Source organism: Bison bison, unplaced genomic scaffold (genome assembly GCF_000754665.1).
Source record: "Bison bison bison isolate TAMUID 2011002044 unplaced genomic scaffold, Bison_UMD1.0 scf7180017864473, whole genome shotgun sequence".
Lineage (NCBI taxonomy): Eukaryota > Metazoa > Chordata > Mammalia > Artiodactyla > Bovidae > Bison > Bison bison.
This window is the reverse complement of record NW_011495034.1, coordinates 3859192-3883105: the sequence shown is the minus strand read 5'-3', so window position 1 is coordinate 3883105 and position 23914 is coordinate 3859192. Positions and strand designations below refer to the sequence as shown.

Sequence of the window (23914 nt, the reverse complement as noted above, 5' to 3'; positions counted from 1 at the left end):
TTTTTTAATTTTATTTTATTTTTAAACTTTACATAATTGTATTAGTTTTGCCAAATATCAAAATGAATCCACCACAGGTATACATGTGTTTATACGTCTGTCAAAAGTATTTTCTCAAGTAGCCTATCTAGAAAGTTAAGATAGGAAGGAAACCACTTTTCTCTTCTTTCCTTAACTTCTCTAATCTATTGATTTTCTTAACTTCTCCTAATAATAACTCAAATGTCAAATAAATATCTATTTGAATATGAAGAAACCAAATAGAAAAGTAATTATGACTTCTGAACTTGCCACTCTAGCAAAAATCACATCAAAATCATACTACTACCCAGAGCCTTCTCATTTATATTGTATATCTCAGAGCTATACAATAAAATGATAAATATAAACACAATAAAGTGATGAAGATACGATTTATCCTACCACTAGAAGAGCTGTTACTTGAGCTGCACCTAAATCCTTGTCGATTTACAAAATAACATCTTCTAGGTTCATGGCTGAGCATTTCCATATGAGTAAGCTAAAAGATAAGGCTTTATAAAACAAAATTTAGCCTGAAAATCTTGAATTTAAATTTATATCTATCATCCCTGCCTAAGAGGTTAACAATAGACAGAGGTAGATAATTCTTATTTGGAAAAGGTATGGAGCATGTGTTCAGGATTTTTTCTGCTGTGTTGTAATTGCCAAAGGCAAGGTCTCCAGGGAAGAATGATAAGATCCAGAAATGACTTTTCAAAATGTACACAAAGAAGAAGCTGAATAATAAGAACTAGATTTTAGTAACAGAGTGGATTACTCTTGTTGTAAAATGGATATTTATACACATGAAATTTTCACATATATATATATGAAAAGTTGGTTGCAAAATCTTACACATTTACACATTTTTCTTACTGATATTCTTCTCATGCTTAGAATAATTATCATAAATTAATCCAAGACGATGAATGTGTTTTCTGTAGCCCCAAATCTAAACTTTTCTCTGATACACTACTTGCTTGCACATTTAGGATTATTCCCTTTTACCTGACATGCAGCATTTTAATCACTCTTAACTTCTCCATCAATTATAAACTTTTATAAGAAGTTATTACTATTGCAGTAGTTTCTAGTTGAGTATATCTCAATTGAATTATATATATCTGAAATGTCACAGGTAAGTAACATGTATTTTAAGAGATTATGAGGGCTAACATAACATATACTAGTATCACATATGCCTTGAAACAATGTATTTGAAATAGAAATAAGCAAGGAGAAAATGCACTTTTAATGGTTTCCAAATTATACTTTTTAACTCTTTTGATATATTGGGTTAACCATCTTAGATAAGGGGAAGTGAAACAGAGCAGGGAAGTATATATATGTTTGCATTTGATGCAAAAGAGTGATTTTTTTGTTTGGAGTGGAAGGTAGATGCAAAGAAGGGAAGATCACCAAAATGTTTCCCATTCATATGTGAACGTGAACGAAGTCACTCAGTCGTGTTCGACTCTTTGCGACCCCATGGATTGTAGCCTACCAGGCTCCTCTGTCCATGGGATTTTCCAGGCAATAGTACTGGAGTGGATTGCCATTTCCTTCTCCTAGGGATCTTCCCAACCCAGGGATCGAACCTGGGTCTCCCGCATCGTAGACAGACGCTTTACTGTCTGAGCCACCAGGGAAGTCCTCACAAAACCATTCATATGTAGATTCCTTTAATTAACTGAAGAGAATTTCCGATAGATACTGGGTTTTGAACAAATTTACAAAGAATGAAAGAAATTTTGTCCTTTGGTGAATTGCATGAACAAGATCCTAATTAATTACATGTAGTACATGATCTTGGTATAGAAAGGAGAGAGAACAGAGTCATGGAAAAAATGGGGACAGGGTCTACTTTCTTGGTGTAAAGAAAGAAATAGCATCCTTCTTGGCAGAGGAGGAAAAAAGGAATCCATTAAAATATAAACAAATGAAAATATCCAGACATTTCCAGGGAAGAAACAAGTATGGGAATTATTGCATTATTTGAACGTACTGTAGGTCACCTTATGTGCCTTCCCAAAATTAAGTCCAGTTGTAAAATTCTACTAGGTTTTACATAGAAGAAAAGTGTTGTAAGTTAACTTACAAATTATTAATCATGTTTTTAAATATCAGTATTATACACATGCATTATATTTATCATGAGCACTATATTTAAAATTACAGCAAATTTAGTTTTTTAAAAAGGAAGGAAATAAAAAGTGAATCTACTTTGTTCCCAGGTTTGTGCCCCTGTCCTCTGGTTTACTTCTTAAAATATTTGTAACAACCACCCCAGTGATGAAGAGTTGAGTTTTCTACAGGAAGGATTCATATTAAAAATTCATTCAAATTCAAAACAAGACATTTAGCCAAAATTTTTGGAACCGTTTTCAAAATCCAAATAGAAGGCTTCATTAGCTCAAAATTGTAGGATGCCAACTGGCTTAGAGAATTTCGGTGATGTCCTCTCACCACCTTCACCTCATGGAGGAAGACCAGCTGGCCTGCAGACACTCATCCTGTTTAAGCATTGGAGGGAGGGCGCTCTCTGCTCTTTCCCTGCACACAGTCAGTACACTGGCCCTTTGACATGTCAGAGAAAATTCCACAAAATAGAGAGCTGAGATAAGGATGGCATTAAAGACTGGTTTACAGCCAGTCGTGAGTCTGCTCCCCAGCGTATACATCTTCTTGTCACAGTTAGAGGCATCTAGTGGGGCAAGGCTGCTAAATAGTTTACAATGCACAAGACAGCCCCCCACATCAAAAATTATCTGCCAGTTTAGTCCATCCTAAAGGAGATCAGTCCTGGGTGTTCATTGGAAGGACTGATGTTGAAGCTGAAACTCTAATACTTGGGCCACCTGATGCAAAGAGCTGACTCATGTGAAAAGAGCCTGATGCTGGGAAAGATTGAGGACAGGAGGAGAAGGGGATGACAGAGGATAAGATGGTTGGATGGCATCACCGACTCAATGGACATGGGTTTGGGTGGACTCCGGGAGTTGATGATGGGCAGGGAGGCCTGGTGTGCTGCGGTTCATGAGGTCACAAGTTGGACACGACTGAGCAACTGAACTGAACTGAACTGAACTATGCCAAAGAGGAGAAACCCTGGTGTAAACTCAACAGTTTCTCTTTGTGATCCTTCTTTAGGGTCTAGTCAGCCCCTTACCTAAATGGTTTTTTGTTGAGATTCTGTGAAGAACCAATGTAAGGTTTCATTCAACCAAGGCAAGGTTTCATTGCCACCAATGGAAACCTGTGCATGGTGCAAACCTTGGTGACAAGAACAATTTGGTGGAACAGAGGGGAAGTTTTTGCCACCCAATTTCCCTGGTGGCTCAGACAATAAAGGATCTGCCTGCAATGCAGAAGAGCCAGGTTCAATCCCTGGATTTCGAAGAGCCTCTGGAAAAGGGAATGGCAACCCACTCCAGTATTCTTGCCTGGAGAATTCCATGGACAGAGGAGCCTGGTGGGCTACAAGTCCAGAGTCCAACACAACTGAGCGACTTTCACTTTGAATTTAAAATATTCCAGTACCATACAAAAATATTTAGCTATGTTTAAAGCCTCTAAGAAAAGTAATCTATTGCAAATATATAATGCCTTTCATTCTGAGATATGGTCCTTCATATAAATGTGTGGCCTTTCTCTTAAAGGCTAAACCCAGCTTTTCATCTAATGTCCCCAGTGGAGAGGGCTGTCATTTGTTTAGTAAATGTTTAGCTCATTTTTTTGGCTGCACTGGGTCTTTGTTGCTATACACGGCTTTCTCTAGTTGCGGCGAGTGGGGGCTGCCATCTAGTTGCAGTGCACTGGCTTCCTGTTATGATGGCTTCCCTTCTTGTGGAGAACAGGCTCTAGGAGCACAGGCTTCAGTGGTTGTAGCATGTGGGCTCTAGAGCTCCAGCTCAGTCACTGTGGTGCACGAGCTCAGGTGCCCCACGGTATGTGGGATCCTCCCAACCCAAGGATCAAACTCGTGTCCTCTGCACTGGCAGAAGGATTCCCAACCACTGGACCACCAGTAAAGCCCCATAGCTCTCTCTTCACCAAGACTAATTATGTGACTGTAGTCATCTTTGTTTTGTAATGCTTTCCTGTCTATTCGGTTAAACCACATGAAACTGCCATTTTCTTGCACATAAATGTGTGTGTGTTAGTCATGTCTGACTCTTTGCAACCCCATGGACTATAGCCTACCAGGCTTCTCTGTCCCTGGGCTTCTTCAGGCAAGAATACTGGAGTGGGTTGCCATTCCCTTTTCCAGGGGATCTTCCAGACCCAGGGATCAAACCCGGGTCTCCTGCATTCTTTACCGTCTAAGCCACCAGGGACTAGCTCTTACTTTGCTTGTCAATAGTCAAATATTAACAATTTCATGGGCTTCCCTAGTGGCTCAGTTGGTAAAGAATCTGCCTGCAATGCAGGAGACCTGGGTTCAATTCCCAGTGGGGAAAATCCCCTGGAGAAGGAAATGGCAACCCACTCCAGTACTCTTGCCTGGAGAATTCCATGGACAGAGGAACCAGACAGGCTGCAGTCCATGGGATTGCAAAGAGTCAGACATGACTGTGCGACTTTCACTTTCACTAGAGTTTAACCTAATACTTCAAAATTTTATCTCTAAATTCTATAAATACTCAAACTAGACTTAGAGTACCATTGTTACTGACCAAAAGATTACAGTTTGTATATGCTATCACCAAATACAAATTTGGGGCTTTTAATATTAATACAAGTATGCTACTGTTACTGATCCCTAAAGACCCCATAAAAACGTGGCTCATCTTCCAATCCATCTCAGTCACGTTCACACATGGCCTATGCACTGATTTATTTATTATGTATTTTTTCCTTCACTATGTTACGCAACGGTTACTCCACTTTGTTTCTTTCCTGCCAATTCCAGCCTAATCTTTGAAGCATCAAATCAACTTGCCAATTCCACAGCCATGTGTCCAAATGTATTATCCATATGGTTAAAAGAGTTTGCCTCTGTGATAGGCCCCAGTTTCTCTCATTGATTCCTCTGACGTTGACATTACAATGGCAGGATCTTTGCAGGCATTATCTGTTGCCCAGGTTTGTGGGGTGAAGACAATGCTAAGCTCGTTTATATTTGTACAGTTTACTCCCCTCTGTAATAATGGAACTGAAGGGTCACATCCAGCACCTAGACAGATTTTGAAAAAAAGTGAAATGACAGTTATTAGGTTTCTTGCTTTGAACACAATTGCATTGTATATTCTTAATCTCTGTTAATGAAAAAGTTGAATACAATTGCATTGTATATTCTTAAACTTCTGTTAATGCAAAAGTTCTGCAGAAGGTAAGATGCCTTTCATTTCATGTTTTGCAATCCCAGGTACTATACTATTTTTTATAATTTAGCCAAGTTGTTATCTCATTAAAATTAATACCAAGTTTGTACCATTCCATTTTTGTAGGTTCTCTGAGATTTGAGGGCTATTCATAGTGGTCAAAATTCACAATGGACATGATTCACAGTGTGAAATACTTAAGTATCACTATTATCTGTGCAGTCTCTGCTGGTAGAAGAATCATTTTTAGGCTTCACCAGTGTGTTGGAACATACACTGCAGCATCTCTATTCTAAAATCATTTTGATACTAACTCTTTATAATAAATTATTTTTGCAAATGCCTATATTTTCTGAGATTTCTTTTTTTGTGATTTTTATAAATATCTAATTCTTTCAACCCATTGGTATGTGTGACATAGTGCACATTGGTCAGGATGTTGACTCGAGTAGTAGCTGTAGTATACAAAGCCTTCTTCAGCCTCTAACCAGGCAGTGATCGTGCCATTGTTTACATCTTGTGTGTTGGGATGAAACTGTTTCAGTTCATTTTTGCTCCATAAGAAATAACCCCCAAACATACAGGCTTAAAACAATAAATGTGGATGGGCAGTGTGGGCTGGGATCCACTGTGCAATTCTGGCTGGTTCCCTAATGTGGTAGACTGGTTGAGCACAGAGGAAACTGCTATTTCTATCATCCTCAAGGTGGCCAGGAATTCTATAATGTTCTAAGAGGAAGAGAAGCAGTCCTGTTGAGTATGTGCTGAGAACTGGCACAATTTTATTTCCACCATGTTTTGTTAGTCTATGCAAGTTACAAGGCCAGTCCTGATTCAAGAGTTAAAGAAATAGATATCCCCTCTTACAGGGAGAAGTCCCCAGAGTTACTTTGCGATTTGGTATGTATATACAGGGATGAGTAGAGAACTGTAACCGTTTTTTTCCATCTACCACAGAGGTCGTTCTCTTGTTTGTAGTTAGATGAGTGTGACTGCTCTTTTATTCAGCATTGTCTTCCTGTCTAAGGTAATGTCTCTTCCTTTGTAAAAACACACTCAACAGTTGATACAGGAGATAGTGTATAGATTATTTCTATTATACTTTCTAGTTTGTAAAGGGAAGAGTAGGAATATTAATAATAATTTTTTAAAAGGCCAGTCAAGAAACCCTCATACACTCAACACATATCTATTAAAGCACCAGCTTATGCTTGGCACTTTCAGCACTTTTGGGGTCGGCCAAAAAGTTCATTCAGGTTTTTCCACACACTCTTAAGAAAAACCCAAATGAACGTTTTGGCCAACCCAATAGCAGTGGGTAGGAAAGACAGAAGTCTCGGCTATCGTGAATCTCTTATTCTATTAAGTGTGTTTATGTGTGTGTGCTAAATCACTTCAGTCGTGTCCTACTCTTTGCGACCCCATGGACTGTAGCCCGCCAGGCTCCTCTGCCCATGGGATTCCCCAGGCAAGAATACTGGAGTAGGTTGCCATTTCCTCCTCCAGGGGATCTTCCCACCCAGGGATCGAACCCATGTCTCTTAACGTTTCCTCCACAGGAAGGTAGGGGGTTCTTTACCACTGAACCACTGGGGGAGCCCATCATGGTTTATATTGGGCCACAGAGCAAAGACCATCAATGCTCAGCTCGCGTGTAGCATCCACTTGTGTGGACAGTTTTCATCGGGATTTGTTCTGTCAGTAGCTGCAGTTTCATTCGTTTGCATTTATAAAAACATTTGTTTATGCTGGCAAGAACAAACGATCTCTGCCTGCTTTTCTATTTGGTCTGCAGGCAAATCTTTTTCTCTCTGACCACCATGTCGATGTGCTAATGTGTGCTTGTGAGATGACTGAGTAGGGTTAAAGGTACAGCTTGTAGTTGTGGAACAGAGCTGCGTTAACGGGCTCTTCGGAGAAATGACCCTGAGACCTTGGCTTCGTGTGCAGCCTGTTCCAGCCAGCTGAGATCCCTGCCAATGAGGAGGGTTCCCTAGAGAGAGCCTCAGGGAGCATCAGCATAAATTTAAATTCTGGACCCCCAAGTATAGTTTCCAAAAGGGCCTTCTTGTCCTTTGCTAATTACAAAGTAAACATTTCTCCGGCAAAAAAGACACTTCCTCCTTTCATGCTCCTGTCCTCCTTCCCACCTCCCAAACACAGTCACTCCTTGAAACTGCTGGTGTTGCTGAAACCTCTTTGGCAAAGAAATCACCTCACATTTGAAGGCACAAAAGAATTATTCTTTCCATAGATTATTATCTTGTTCTCTTTTTTTATCTACTCCGGTAACTTCATAGAAGTGTTACAGACTAACTTTGTAGATTGTTAACGGCCTGACAGAAAAGACTAGTTACCTCTATCCACCCGCCTCCCAAGAGGCCAATACAACCAAGGTTACAACGCCAAGCCAATACAACCAGGTTACAATGAAATTCCCTGACCTCACTGAAACAGAAACATTCTCAAACTTGTTTACGTTAAAACCCTATCATTTTTAGCATCATGAAACGGAAAGATCACTTGAATGGTTTCATTCTCGTACATTACTATCAAAGCAGACCCCACATAGATTATGGTGTACTTTTGTACTAATGGACAAACCCAAGCATAAAATTCTAGCGCAGTGGCTGGCACCTGTGGGCTATTATCGGTGACATGTGCAAAATGAGTATAAATTCTTCAGAACCCATTATTCTACTAGGTTTCTGCTCTTCTTCACATGTACTTCACTTTCCATTTTATTTTCTATTCGATTCGTTTTTCCTTTGGCTTAAAGCACCTCATTCTTCATGTCCTAAATCGGAAATGTTTTCTATCACTTTTCTTACTGTTTTTAAGTTTCTTTAAAAAATTATTTGCAAATGTTGTCATTATTAAGAGTAAAACAGTGTATGTCAGAGTATTTATCCTTCAGTGATAGTCCTTTTTCACCAAGCTCACTGTTACCCTCTGTGTACTCACTAGGATGTTTAAAAATGACAGATTTCAAATTTTAAGCAAAAAGGAACCTATTGGCTGAAAACACAGCTTGCTCTAAGTGCTCAAACGGTATCATTGGATACATCTTCTTTCCTCCTTCTTGGCATTTCAATTCATCCTGCCTCTGTTTGTGTTTGTTTATTGGCATTGTTCTCCCCTGCTACAGGGAGTCTGTCTCTACTCACAGGGAAAGCTTGGCTGGAGAAGCCCTAAGTCTACATCCAGGTTGCTCTCAGTCCAAAAGGATAGTAAGCTCTCTCTTTCAGCATCCATTCATCCAATCACATGGGAGATGCAAATTGACCCTGCTTGACTCATGTGTCTACCCTTGAACCCATCACTGTGGCAGAGGAAATGGAGTGCTGTGATTGGTCTGCCTCAGTCACACGCCCACTGTTGAAGCCAAGGGACACATGGGCCATTTGAGTGGCAGTTCCATGTAGAAATAAGACTGCTAGGCTGAAGAAACAAAAATATTAGTCGCTCAGCGTGTTGTAGCCCTCCAGGCTCCTCTGCCCATGGAATTCTCCAGGCAAGAATACTGGAGTGGGTAGCCATTCCCTTCTCCAAGGGATCTTCCTGACCCAGGGATCGAACCCAGATCTCTTACACTGCAAGCAAATTCTTAACCATCTGAGCAACCAGGGAAGCCCAAAATTAAAAAGTTTGTACTCTTCTATAGGGTAATCCCTATCCAATATTATTTATGGAAAAAAAAATGTTTAAGTAAAAAAGTGTAATCAAAGTTTTACTTCATCTATTTTAGACTGGACAAGCATGTCCAGCATAATGCAAATATTTTAACTGATTTTTTTTTTCTGATTTTTCTGGTTTGCTATAAACCTTTCTTTATAAGTAAATGGTCTCTCAAATGAATAGAAATAGAATCCACTATTCATATGAATGGTTTCTGGGATTGATTTGTGCAGGCTAAAGTAAAGACATGTCCATTTCCATTTCTAGCAGCTGAGTGTTCTGTGTGAAATTTACCACCAGTATGGGTAATGACCTTTTGCTTGATTATGCACCAGGCCACTGGAACTTTAAGATTAACTCAAACCTAATTACTGAACTCTTGTGTTTATACTGTGTATACACCACCCGGTCATAACTCTATCCTTTGTGAGCCCAAGCTGCCATAATTGAAAAATATGTTTTGTAAAAGCTTGTTTTGTTTATTTGTTGTTTCTGCTGGAAAAGCCAACTTTTGTAATTTTTGCAAGAGATCAAATTTAGGAAATGGTTTGTGAACAGAGTCCAATTATGTTTTCTATCTCAATGCAAAATGTACGTTTTTAAATGAGATATCCCTTTTACTCTTGTCTTATGTGACAACTAATGTCTGGAAACATGGTGGCACTCATTTTTCATTGCTTTTTTAAAAGTAATTAATTTTTTATTTATTTTTGGCTACCCTGGGTCTTCATTGCTGCAGGCAGGCTTTCTCTAGTTTCAGAGGCTAGGGGTTACTCCCTAGTTTTGATGCGTGGGCTTTTCATTGCAGTGGCTTTTCTTGTTAAAGAGCACAGGCTCTCAGTGCATGGGCTTCAGTAGCTGCAGTTCATGGGCTCTAAAGTTCAGGCTCAGTAATTGTGGTGTACAGACTTAGTTGCCCAGCAACAAGTGGAATCTTCCCAGACCAGGGATTGAACCCATGTCCCCTGCCTTGGCAGGCAGCTACTTAACAACTGGACCACCAGGAAATACCTCACTGAATTTTTTCTTTTAAATAATATCACATTTTGGGCAAGAAAATATCAGTATACTGAATTCACACTTGGAAAACATGAGTAATTGATAATTCTGAAAATGAGTCATAGAAATGTATATATATCTAATTAATTACAACCTGTGAACAAAAAGTATTATCCTAATTTATCGGAGAATGCTAATTAGATAGCTAATTATTTTTTTATGGACTGTAGACATATGAAATAGTGAAATATTCCTCAAAGTAATAAGTACAAACTGTTAATCTCTGATATTATGCTCCTCTGGTTTCCAACCAACTCTAAGCTCATAAACGAATTTTGTTTTGTTTCAGATTGGTTTGTTTCAATAGTTAAGATGCACTTGAGTAAAGTATTTCTTGGACAAACTGGTGGTGGATGCACACTTGTCCAGTTTTTCTAATTTTTCTTTGAAGTGTGTAGGAAAAGGGAGTTTTCCTATTTAATTCCTCTCCCTAGGACCTTTGGCTTCCTCCCATCTTTCATGCCCTTGGTGTCCCTCCACTTGCTTTGTGTCCTGCCTTATCACCCTTTCCTTCCATTTGTGAGAGTTTCCTCCATTTTCAAAGGATTATCTGCTCATAGAATCATCATTTCTTCTTGCGTTCACTGTTGTCAAAGTAGTTTAATACACGCAGTGTCAACCGACTTAAGTAAAAGAGTGCTGAACTAGTTTGACAACCAAAACATCTCAGTTCAACTCTGGATTTGCTGTTTCTTTATTGTCTTTGGTTAATTTTCACAAAAGGATTATTTTTAATGTCAGTAAGTGTATACATGATATGGCATGTATAGATACCAGAATGGCATACTACCAATATACCATAATAGTACACCTAGATAGCAAAATGTTTTCCTCTTCTTTGCTCTTAGTACTACAACAAAAATCTCTATAGTGTTAATGAACTGATGCATTTATTTTCTACCAGAGGTTAAAGAGGTGATCAGTGCAGTCGCTCAGTCTTGTCAGACTCTTTGCGACCACATGGACTGCAGCACATCAGGGCTCCCTGTCCATCACCAACTCCTGGAGCTTACTCAAACACATGTCCATCAAGTCAATGATGCCATCCAACCATCTCATCCTCTGTCACCCCCTTCTCCTCCCACCTTCAATCTTTCCCAGCATCAGGGTCTTTTCAAATGAGTCAGTTCTTCCCATCAGGTGGCCAAAGTATTGGAGCTTCAGCTTCAGCCTCAGTCCTTCCAATGAATATTCAGGACTGATTGCCTTTAGGATGGACTGGTTAGATCTCCTTCAGTCAAGGGACTCTTAAGAGTCTTTTCCAACACCACAGTGCAAAAGCATCAATTCTTCAGCACTCAGCTTTCTTTATAGTCCAACTCTTAGATCCATACATGACTACTGGAAAAATCATAGCTTTGACTAGACAGACCTTTGTTGACAAAGTAATGTCTCTGGTTTTTAATGGGCTGTGTAGGTTGGTCATAGATTTTCTTCTAAGGAGCAAGTTTCTTTTAATTTCATGGCTGCAGCCACCATCTGCAGTGATTTTGGAGCCCAAAAAGAAAGTCTCTCACTGTTTCTACTGTTTCCCTGTCTATTTGCTATCAAATGATGGGACCAGATGCCATAATCTTAGTTTTATGAATGTAGAGTTTTAAACCAACTTTTTCACTCTCCTCTTTCACTTTCATCAAGAAGCTCTTTAGTTCTTGTTCACTTTCTGCCATAAGGGTGGTGTCATCTGCATATCTGAGGTTATTGATATTTCTCCGGACAATCTTGGTCCCAGCTTGTGCTTCTTCCAGCCTAGCATTTCGCATGATGTACACTGCATATAAGTTAAATAAGCAGAGCAACAATATACAGCCTTGACGTACTCCTTTCCTGATTTGGAACCAGTCTGTTTGTTGTTCCATGTACAGTTCTAACTGTTGCTTCTTGACCTGCATTCATATTTCTCAGGAGGCAGGTCAGCTGGTCTTGTATTCCCATCTCTTGAAGAATTTTCCTGTTTGTTGTGATCCACACAGTCAAAGGCTTTGGCATAGTCAATAAAGCAGAGGTAGATGTTTTTCTGGAACTCTCTTGCTTTTTCGATGATCCAGCGGATGTTGGCAATTTGATCTCTGGTTCCTATGCTTTTTCTAAATCCAGCTTGAACATCTGAAAATTCACAGTTCATGTACTGTTGAAGTTTGGCTTGGAGAATTTTGAGCATTACTTTGCTAGCATGTGAGATGAGTGCAATTGTGCAGCAGTTTGAACACTCTTTGGCATTGCCTTTCTTTGGGATTGGAATGAAAACTGACCTTTTCAAGTCCTGTGGCCACTGCCGAGTTTTCCAGATTTCCTGGCATATTGAGTGCAAGACTTTCACAGCATCATCTTTTAGGATTTGAAATAGCTCAACTGGAATTCCATCACCTCCACTAGCTTTGTTCGTAGTTATGCTTCCTAAGGCCCACTTGACCACATTTCAGGATGTCTGGCTCTAGGTGAGTGATCACACCGTCGTGGTTATCTGGGTCATGAAGACCTTTTTTGTACAGTTCTTCTGTGTATTCTTGCCATCTCTTCTTAATAGCTTCTCTTCTGTTAGGTCCATACCATTTCTGTCCTTTATTGTGCCCATCTTTGCATGAAATGTTCCCTTGGTATCTCTAATTTTCTTGAAGAGATTTCTAGTCTTTCCCATTCTATTGTTTTCCTCTATTTCTTTGCATTGATCACTGAGGAAGGCTTTCTTATCTCTCCTAGCTATTCTTTGGAACTCTGCATTCAAATGGGTATATTTTTCCTTTTCTCCTCTGCTTTTCACTTCTCTTCTTTTCACAGCTATTTGTAAGGCCTCCTCAGACAACCATTTTGCCTTTTTGCATTTCTGTTTCTCGGGGATGGTCATTATCCCTGCCTTCTGTACAATGTCACAAACCTCTGTCCATAGTTCTTCAGGCACTCTGTCTATCAGATCTAATCCCTTGAATCTATTTGCCAATTCCCCTGAACAATCATAAGGGATTGATTTAGGTCACACCTGGATGGTCTAGTTGTTTTGCCTACTTTCTTCAATTTAAGTCTGAATTTGGCAATAAGGAGTTCATGATCTGAGCCACAGTCAGCTCCTGGTCTTGTTTTTGCTGACTGTATAGAGCTTCTCCATCTTCGGCTGCAAAAAATATAATCAGTCTGATTTCGGTATTGACCATCTGATGATGTCCATGTGTAGTCTTCTCTTGTGTTGCTGGAAGAGGGTGTTTCCTATGACCAGTTATTTGTCCCTTGTTATATGTCCCGGGACATATTCTTGTTATTTGTTCCACCTAATCCCCTAGCACAATGCTTTTTTTCAGGATTTTTGTCGTTTATTCTCCTTTTTTTAATTGCTAGATGCAGAATTGAAAGCACTAGGTTACAAACCAGCTTTAAATTGGCTAGGAGCTTAGGAGAACTACTCTGAACACTTTTTATATAAACTCTAAGGAGGTCAGATGTAGAAAAATCTCAGCTGCTGTACTTGGATCCCATGAGCCACTGACCATTTATAATTAATATTAATAAATGGCAGATGACAGATGTTTATTGCTTAACTAAAAATGTGTGTGCAATACTAAATTTAAAAAAATAAGTTAGTTTAAGACCCAAAGGACTTGAATATATGTATTTGGAATATTGAAAAGAGTAAAACTACCAACACATGATCCAGAATCTTCTAACTGCAAAAACCCAAAGTTCCATAGGAAACATAAAACTGTCTTTAATTCATGATATTAGATATTGGATTTGCCATGAAACTCTGTTCCTTTAAACTAAAAGGCCTTTTCACAAACCTACATTTCTCTGGAAAGGAGGCTTATGAATCATTAGTAAATCCTTAATTATTGATATTACAGTCTAAAACCGGATTGTTTAACATATTTAGCTTTTATAGTCGATTTTTTATTTAAAAAATTCAAATTCTGAGTTGGTTTAAATCTTAATATTCCATGGAGCCCCACTAAATTGCACAACAACTGGAAGAATTTTCTCACTGCTGGACACTAAAGGGTGGGGTAGTTCAGTTTCCTAGTTTCATTATGCCTCGGAACTTGATAAAATGATTAAAATGGAGATGAGACTTCTAGTTATTAATGAAGAAGTAATAATGGTTTTCCAGAGTAAGGCATCGGAGAAGGCAATGGCACCCCACTCCAGTACTCTTGCTTGGAAAATCCCATGGATGGAGGAGCCTGTTAGCCTGCAGTCCATGGGGTCACTAAGAGTAGGACACGACTGAGTGACTTCACTTTCACTTTTCACTTTCATGCATTGAAGAAGGCAATGGCAACCCACTCCAGTGTTCTTGCCTGGAGAATCCAAGGGACAGGGGAGCCCGGTGGGCTGCCGTCTATGGGGTCACACAGAGTTGGACATGACTGAAGTACTTAGCGGCAGGGTAATTATAGTGGGCCACAAATTACCATTTTCAAAAAGCCAAAGAAAATAATTTGCTTGGGTTGTATCCTTGCCTGCATGCATGCTAAATCACTTCAGTCGTGTCCAACTCTTTGAGATCCTAAGGACTATTCCTCTGTCCATGGATTCTCCAGGCAAGAAAGCTAGAAAATAATTTAGTTAGGTTGTATATCCTTGCTGTATATCCTTTACTCAAACCCAATAACCATATCCATTGACATATATTCTTTCTGATGGGGTTGTGATCTAACAATATGATTTGTCTAAATCTTGGCAGTTTGCATAATTATCTCATGTAGTTCTTTTAACTATTTCAGGTATCTCTGCATTTCTACTATCAACTCCATTTTAAAAATGAGGAAATTGAGACTTTGCATTTGAGTGCTTAGTCGCTCAGTCGTGTCTGACTCTTTCTGACCCTTTGAACTGTAGCCCACCAGGCTCCTCTGTCCATGGGATTTTTCAGGCAAGAATAGTGGAGTGGGTTGCATTTCCTTCTCCAGGGGATCTTCCCAATCCAGGGACTGAAACTGAGTCTCCTGAACCTCCTGCATTGCAGGCAGATTCTTTACCCACTGAGCCACCTGGGTGCAAGTGAGTCAATTCAGTTCAGTCGCTCAGTCATGTCCAACTCTTTGCAACCCCATGAATCGCAGCACGCCAGGCCTCCCTGTCCATCACCAACTCCCGGAGTTCACTCAGACTCACGTCCATCGAGTCAGTGATGCCATCCAGCCATCTCATCCTCTGTCTTCCCCTTCTCCTCCTGCCCCCAATCCCTCCTAGCATCAGAGTCTTTTCCAATGAGTCAACACTTCGCATGAGGTAGCAAAGTATTGGAGTTTCAGGTTTAGCATCAGTCCTGCCAAAGAACACCCAGGACTGATCTCCTTTAGAATGGACTGGTTGAATCTCCTTGCAGGCCAAGGGACTTTCAAGAGTCTTCTCCAACACCACAGTTCAAAAGCATCAATTCTTCAGTGCTCAGCTTTCTTCACAGTCCAACTCTCATATCCATACATGACTACTGGAAAAACCATAGCCTTGACTAGACGGACCTTTGTTGGCAAAGTAATGTCTCTGCTTTTGAATATGCTATCTAGGTTGGTCATAACTTTCCTTCCAAGGAGTAAGTGTCTTTTAATGTCATGGCTGCAGTCACCATCTGCAGTGATTTTGGAGCCCCAAAAAATAAAGTCTGACACTGTTTCCACTGTTTCCCCATCTATTTCCCATGAAGTGATGGGACCAGATGCATGTGAGTAGGTGACTATAAATCACACATAGTAAGCTATAGACATAGAACTCAAACTCAGACCTGACTCCAAGATCAGTGAGATTTCAAGTAACTGAGGCTGAAAAAAGTTTATAACAACCTTAAGAGTGTTAGCTAATAAATAGATGATTCAGGACTAGAATGTGGATATTTTGTCTGTTAATCCAATCTTCTTTCTATGCTATGTCTTTCAACATTTTTGCCACATGTTCAAGATGACCATTTATTTATATTTTTCCGACCTTTGAAAATTATACACACCAGACATGTGGTTGGCATTAGCTATTATTTCTTATTGTCATTTTATTGCTGGTAAAATTGAGAACCTTCTATTTCTACCACGAAATCTGCTAAATCTTTCCTGTTTTACAACCATTCTGTTGTTCAAAGAACAAACTTGAACTTAATGAGCAAATTGGCCTTTTGCCTCAAATCACACTGCTGTTTTAAAGTCAAACGTTTTTCACAAATTGCTAACATCGCATTCAAATGGAGTAAATGGTTATGTTCGCAGCATCACACTGTCTAAACAAAGACACTGTCTGTCAATAGTCTGTGACCTTCAGGCTCTAAGTGCCTTACATGCAGTTTTCATGGGGTTATGTTTAAACATGGAACCTAATAAAGATCCTCATTGGGGTTTTTAAAAGGTTATTAAAAATAATACCTCATCCAAGTACTATAAAATAACAAGACAAAATGAAATTCACAAAAACAAAAATGTATTTCAGAGGTTCAGATTTGCAACTCGGTTTACAAAATATATATGTCTCCTAAGTGTCGTGTGAATCAGTGAATACGCCAGACGTGGAGCAAAGTTCCCAGCCCAGGAGGCTTCCAAGCCTGAAGCAAGCTGTAAGAGGATAGAGTTCCAAGAGAGAACACAATGTGCATGTAGGAATAAAGCAGATGCGGCATGACTTTTGGTTTGTTCTTGGGAACTCACGACTGTATGGAAAAATCACATGCTGCTCTCAATTGCTCTAGACATCTGCTGAAGGCACGTGAGATTGAGGGTAGGGCAATGGTGTAAAATTCCTCCTAGAATATAGTAGCTTAACTTTGAAACTGACTGTCACAGAAGAAGAGTTTATTTCTAACATTATATATATAGCATGTTCCTCCAGGTAGGGAAAGAGAGAGCAGGAAGCTGTTTGTTTGCAAAAAGATGGGAGCATATAATTCCTCTAGTAGTTTTATTAGGTATCTATTTACAGACTTTAGTTTGGGCTGTCAAAGACCAGCCCACTTCTAATGGTGTGCATGTTTGTGATACCTTGCTCTTGGCAAAAGCTTAACAATTTAAAGAGGCTTTTAAATATTTTTTAGACATGAAATTGAGCTCACAAAATAAGCCTAATGGCAAGTTAGTCAGAAACACATGGATATGTTTCCTTTCAATTATATACAGATTTTCAGAATTAAGATGTGGTAAAACCTACTAGTGATCTATTAAGCCTTCTAGAGCACATGAAACATAATTAGACATCTTCAAATTCAAGGATGGCCTCATGGAAATAAGAATAAATTGGTGCTTGCCATTTTGGCCTCGCACATGTGTTTTTACAAATACTTCATTTAATATCATTTTTGAATGGTGGATATGCTCCCATCAGGAAAAGAACAAGAGGTGTGAAGAGAGCAAAAGAAACATGGGATGTTAAAAAAGCAGGGTAATAGATACATTATGAAATTGCTTCTTTGCTGGATTTTATTTTGTTGCTACTGTCCTGTGGGAACATGAAGACCATGGCTTTACAAGTTGACCTCACTCCCACCATAGGGCTTCCCAGGTAATGCTAGTGGTAAAGAGCCTGCCCGTCAATGCAGGAGATGCAAGTTTGATCCCTGAGTGGAGAAGATGCCCTGGAGAAGGAAATGGCAACCCACTCCAGTACTCTTGCCTGGAGAATCCCATGGACTGAAGAGTCTGGCAGGCTACAGTCCATAGGGTCACAAAGAGTTGGATGCAACTTAGCACACACACACACCCATATTCTCTGGCACCATTAGAATGTAACTAGACTGAGCGACTTCACTTTCACTTTTCACTTTCATGCATTGGAGAAGGAAATGGCAACCCACTCCAGTGTTCTTGCCTGGAGAATCCCAAGGACAGGGGAGCCTGGTAGGCTGCCATCTATGGGGTCGCACAGAGTCGGACACGACTGAAGCGACTTAGCAGCAGCAGCAGCAGCAGTCTTACTTCATTCTCCTCAAAAGTTAAGTATGCATGTGCTAAAAAGTTATTAAAATAATACATGTGGAGTCAAGAGAACTGGAAACGTAGTCACCAACTACATTTTTTTTAAACCAAGTCCATTGTATGATCTATTTGTATATATTATCAGCCATACAATAAAGTTCCATTTGAAGTACTCAGTAAAATTTTCCTAGACCAATTTGGAAGAATGTCTGATAGAAATAGTGTTTAGATTTACAAAGAAGCTTGCTCAGGGCAACTTTATCTTAACGCATTAAACTAGCCAGGGAATCATTATGAGTAACTTGTTTGTATCCCTGACTTTAGGTACAATTGCATGAAACTTTATTCAATTTTAAAACTCTTTAGTGAATAGATTTTGTAGCACATTTAAATACGAAAAGTAATAATTTTCCCAGGTTACCGAAATGGCCTCACTCTCATTATGTTCTATAATTCATTTTTCCTCTAGCATTTATTTTCCTAGTATGAGTTATTTGTTGATTCATGGTTTTACCCTTATAATTGACAGTGTCTCTTATCTTTGGGTATGCCCATTTGTTTTGGTTTGTTCATCTGTCTGACTTAGAAAATTGAGTCCTTTTACTGAAGAGAAAGTCCCAAAGCACGGTATTTAGTTTTGTTGGGGTTAGTGGAGGGTGGGGCAGAGGTTGCATCTGCTAAATACTGAAAACTCAGAAAATCCAAAGAAATAGCTTTCCTGGTGTGAATTACAGAACATGTTTGAACGATATGCAGTTGTGACACTTTCCTCAAATGCATATGATTGACCTATTGTAGTCAAGTGGAAAATTGGTTAGGAGAGCTGGTTCAGTTATCAAATAATACTTCCTTGTAAGATGAAATTTTTTTTTTTGTAAATGATATAAAAGACTGGAAAAGTTTATATTTTTTGATAATTTAAACACTTCTAAAACAACCATTTGTTTCAGTATTAATTTGCATAACAAATCCTCTTTCTCCCTGATGATATTGCAAAGGTCAATTTCAGCATATTTATCATAGTTTGTTCTGAACATAGATTCCAAATTCACATACTTAAGCTGAATTTTTTTTTTATTACTTAATTTCTTTTATCTCCATACTGGTCTCAATCTGAAAACTAATAGGAACAGATCTAGTATTAAACCCCAAATATTCGTAAATATGGTATTATTAAGACTGGCTTACCAAATTTTCTAATACTGGTGAGTGAAGACACTTCATTTTGAATGAGGGTATTATTAGCCGTATTCCCTCCAAGATTCATCTTAAATTTTTTGTGTTAAGCAGTGTGTATTTATAATCAAAAAGATCACTATTATTTTAAAACACAAAGTGCCCATTTGAAAATGATATGCTGTTGGATGCTTCGTAATGTTAAACAGATGCAGACATAAAGACAAAGGCAAACTCCAGAGTATTTTTGCAGCCATGAAACCACCATAAAAAGAGTGTTTGTGACCCCAATGTTACCTTAACATTGTCTTCAGCATTTCATATTTAATTATAATAGATTACTCACCAATATAATAAATATAGATTTATGAGATACTTTAATGTTCTTAAAACAAATGAAAAACCACCCAAGAGGAGCCTCACCAACCCTGAGGTTGTCCAGATTGCATTGGCTAAGATTAAGTAGAAGACCATTCATCTCCAAGGGTCATGCAATTAATCTCAGAGTGGGAGTTAAAGCAATGACTAAGCAGAAAAAGAAGCTGAAGTGCAAGCCTGTAACAAAAGAAATTGACGCTCCAGTGTCAGGGAACTTGTTATTTCCTTTTTCTGTGTGTGAATAGACCTAAATGCTCACTCCTAACTATCAGCTTCTTTGAGTCCTAAAGTCCCACTTGTTTTATTTTAGATCAGCTATTTTTCATGACTATTCTTAATATGGCCAAACACATGGAGGGAATAAGCCTTTAAAAGAACATAATGTGTTTTAATATCTAGGAAGTGGGGTGGTGGGGGGAGCACTTTATCTTAGGAATCACCAGAAAGTAATTTAGGATGAATTTATAATAATCCAGGGTTTGGACAGTGAAAAACCTCAAGATACGTTATAAAAGAAGAAATATTCTACTCTAGGGTTTATATATTTATTTAATTTCAAATAAAAGTCAAAGTTTCAGTTCAGTTCTGTAGCTCAGTAGTGTATGACTCTTTGCGACCCCATGGAATGCAGCACACAAAAAAGTGTTCAAGTTTATCTTCATTTAACTCAGGTGGCACTCGTTACAAGATATGAATTCCTTGTTGCTGAATTACAATACTCTTGATAATCCCTATGATTCTCCATGACAGCAAATTTTTACTCCTAATAAACACTACCTGCTTCCACCCCCCTCCACCCTACTAAGATTCTCAAACCTTACATTTTAAACCAAGACTTCTTTTGAACTTGTTCTTTTCTTAATGGTAGAGCCTTGCTCTAACTGGAGAGAGTTCTGACCCAAAAATTGGCCTGCCTTGGGGGTTTTTATTGTGATATGCCACGGCTGATGGCTCACAAAAGTTGACTGTTAAGTCTGCTGCTCACGTCAGTGTTCCCACTGGATATTTTGCTCATTCTTTGGGAATTTAGAAGAATAACAAATAACCAACAAATCATCAAAAGCTATAACATGTTACCCAATTCTTGGGAATAAGCCAGTGAGACTAAAATCTGCTTAAATTATCACGAATGTGAATTCCCAGCCTTTCAAGCTACCAGATTGTACCAAATGGTCACCAACAACAATTCCATATCTCAGCTGTACAGAAGAGGCACATTCATCTGGTATCTATCAACCATGAGGTCCTGCCTCCTTCTTAAACCCAGCTGGCCATCCAGCAGGCAGGACCTGTATATTTGCTCCGAGCAGAAGATAGTCCCCTGTCAAAAAGAGGACGTGGATACAGACATAATCTGAAATTAGTTTATGGTTGGCACCAAATATTCCACGCCAGTAATAAGTTCTGATCACAAGTACTGAACTCTATATTAATTAGAATTTCTGATAAGGTGTGAGGAGTAAGTCAGGAACTATAAAGATGAATAATCAGAGTTGGGTGAACAACTAAATTGGTTAAACAGGAACTGAAAAGAAGTTTTTAAAATGTAAATTAAGAAGATTTGCATCTACTTTCTCTCTCTTTTTTCTAATAACGAGTAAGACAGATGAAAGACAAAGGGAGAAAGGACTCACAGGAAGCCAAACTTTTTACAAATGTGTTTGTTTTTCCTCAAAAGTCAATTATTTAATGGCTGTCCAGGGAAAGGAGGGAGAGACAGCCAAATAGTGGTCTTAAAGTTTTGTTTTTGTTTCTTGGGGTTTGCTGAGTTTTTTTCAATGACTGAATAGAATAAGTTTTATTTCACTAGTATTAGTCTCACACTGTGGGTTACAGTCCTTTGACTCATTTCTGAAATAGAATGAAGTGTTTAATGAATCTGGCATTCATAGAATATTAATAGGTATTTACCTAACTGTTTCTCTAGGACTTTACATTCTGTGAAAGAGTCTATAGTTATCTTTAATTCAAATATTGAAATGTTAACTAATTTTATTTCACTGTATATATTTTTAAACAGTAGTTTATACATTAAGTCGACAAGTAGTGACTTTTGTAGAATTTGGGTTGAACAACAACTTTAAATGTTACAAAAACTCCTTGAGATTCTCTAAGATATATACACATGCTTAGTTACTAAACTCAGAATATATATCTTAAGGCAGCTTAAAACTGAGCCCTGTTTTCTCACATAATAATAAAAACGAAAGACAAGTAACATGATTAAATTTTGGGCAACTTAGTTTTTAGGTACCTCTTCAAAGATTTTCCTAAAATGATTGGAAGTCTAATAAATTAAAAATATTCTCCATGCTATAAATATGCTCAACTGTAAGTCAGAATAGGCTTCCCTAGTGGCTCAAACAGTAAAGAATCTGTCTACAATACAGGAGACCCAGGTTCAATCCCTAGATCAGGAAGATCCCCTGGAGAAGAGAATGACTACCCACTCCAGTATTCTTGCCGAGAAAACTTCATGGACAGACGAGCCTGGTGGGCTAGAGTCCATGGGGTCACAAAGAGTCGGACATGACTGAGTGACTAACACTTCACAGAAGTCAGAATAAATAGTAGAATATCTCTTTCCTATGAATTTTCAAAGAAAGACATGCTGGGTTAAGGGTCAACATCAACATGAAACAACATTTATTGCCTTGTATTACATATTAAATATGATAGAATCATATTATTATATAATCTTAGACATTTCCAAAAGATATTTATCTTTAGTTAACTTATATAAATCAATAAAATATGTGGATATACAAAATAGATATTGTTCTAGATTGTAACTAGATTTTTTCATAGTATGCTTCAAAAGTATGAAAATATTGCTGGGAAAGGAACATCTGTGACTTTTCACATCTAACTTTTCTTGATTATTTCTAAGAAAGCAGACTAAACATGCAGTTCTGACATAATGCAGCATCCCATTTTGATTTCTGGTTAGCTCAGAAGCCTTCATTTGGCTGAAAAAAGTCTCTGAAAAGGGCAAAACTTTCTGACCTCAGGAGGTTCTGATAGGAAGAAGTAAAGCAATGAACACTGTGAGTTCAGAAAACATTGGAATAAATTCCCTGAAGCTCTATAACCACACTGGTGAGGGCACTTGGAGGAAGGCATAATTTCATTCTTAAAGAATCTCCCTGTTTTTACATTCTTTCGTTTCTCTTCAAGCTGATCTTGCAGATGATATACTCCAGATGAATTTCTGCTTAATAGGAATCCTTGTTCACAAATTGATGCAGAAAATGTATTCACCATACATGTAAAAATAAGATGGAAAGGACCCATCTTGTTTCACAACTTTGTCTTAAAATTAATCAGATAATTTTCAGGAGAAGCAAATTTTTGGTTCTCACAAGAGCTAGATAAATGTTAGAGGTTATGAACTTTTTAAGAAATTAGTATTTCTGACATTTGGCTGCTTTTGATCTACTATTTTTCACTTGATCATCGGTGAATTCAGTTTCTCCAAATGTCCAGGAAAAAGGTTGCCAGAAAGAAACGTATGGTGCTCATGTTCTAAAAGTCTGTGTAGACAAGCGAGATGTTCTTCAAAACCAAGACGATCCATTCAAGTTTCCTAGAGCATTTAAATAGCAAAACAATGGCCTTCAAAACCATTTTGGCATATATTTATGAGCTTAAATATAAGAAAACCGTTACAAAGTTTGGGCTCATAATAGTTTTCTATCACTGCCAAAATTTAGTGTCTTAAACAACACAAATTTATCATCTTATAATTCTCTTATGTCAGAAGACCAATACATGCCTAATCAGTTTAAAATCAGGGTGTCCAAGGGGCAGTATCTCTTTCTAGAAGTGCTAAGGGAGAATTCATTTTCTTGCCTTTCCCAGCTTGTATAGATTGCCCACATTTCTTGACTCATGGCCTCTTACTCCATCTACAAAGCCACAAATGGCAGGTTGAGTCTTTAACCATACCATATCTCTGACTCTCTCTTCTGCCTCTGCCTTTTAAGTTCTTTTAAGGACTCATGAGGCCTTCCCCAGTGGCTCAGCAGTAAAGGATCCACCTGCAAAGCAGGAGATCCAGGTTCAATCCCTGGGTTGGGAAGATCCCCTGGAGAAGGGCATGGTAACCCACTCTAGTATTCTTGCCTGGAGAATCCCATGGACAGTGAAGACTGGCAGGCTACAATCCTCGGGGTCATGAAGAGTCGGACACAACTGAAGCGACCCAACATGCATACACAAAGACTTGTGAAATTAGACTACGCTTACCTAGATAATCCCAGATATTCTATCCATCTCAAAGTCACCTGAATAGCAACCTTAATTCCATCTACCTTGTAAAGCAGCATATTCATAGGCTCTAGCATTAGGACATGGACAGCTTTGGGAAGCTCTTATTCTGCCTGCCACTGAGCTGTTCCA

General features: G+C 38.6%; 1 protein-coding gene and 1 non-coding gene across 2 annotated transcripts in view; both read left to right on the top strand.

Moving 5' to 3' along the window:
- The window catches only part of RSPO3 (R-spondin 3), a 94423-nt gene that overhangs the window by 47059 nt on the left and 23450 nt on the right, over nucleotides 1-23914 (top strand). The gene's annotated exons all lie outside the window — the stretch shown is intronic.
- On the top strand, nucleotides 4409-4481 carry TRNAC-GCA. Its single transcript has one exon. It is a non-coding gene; the product is annotated as a tRNA-Cys (tRNA).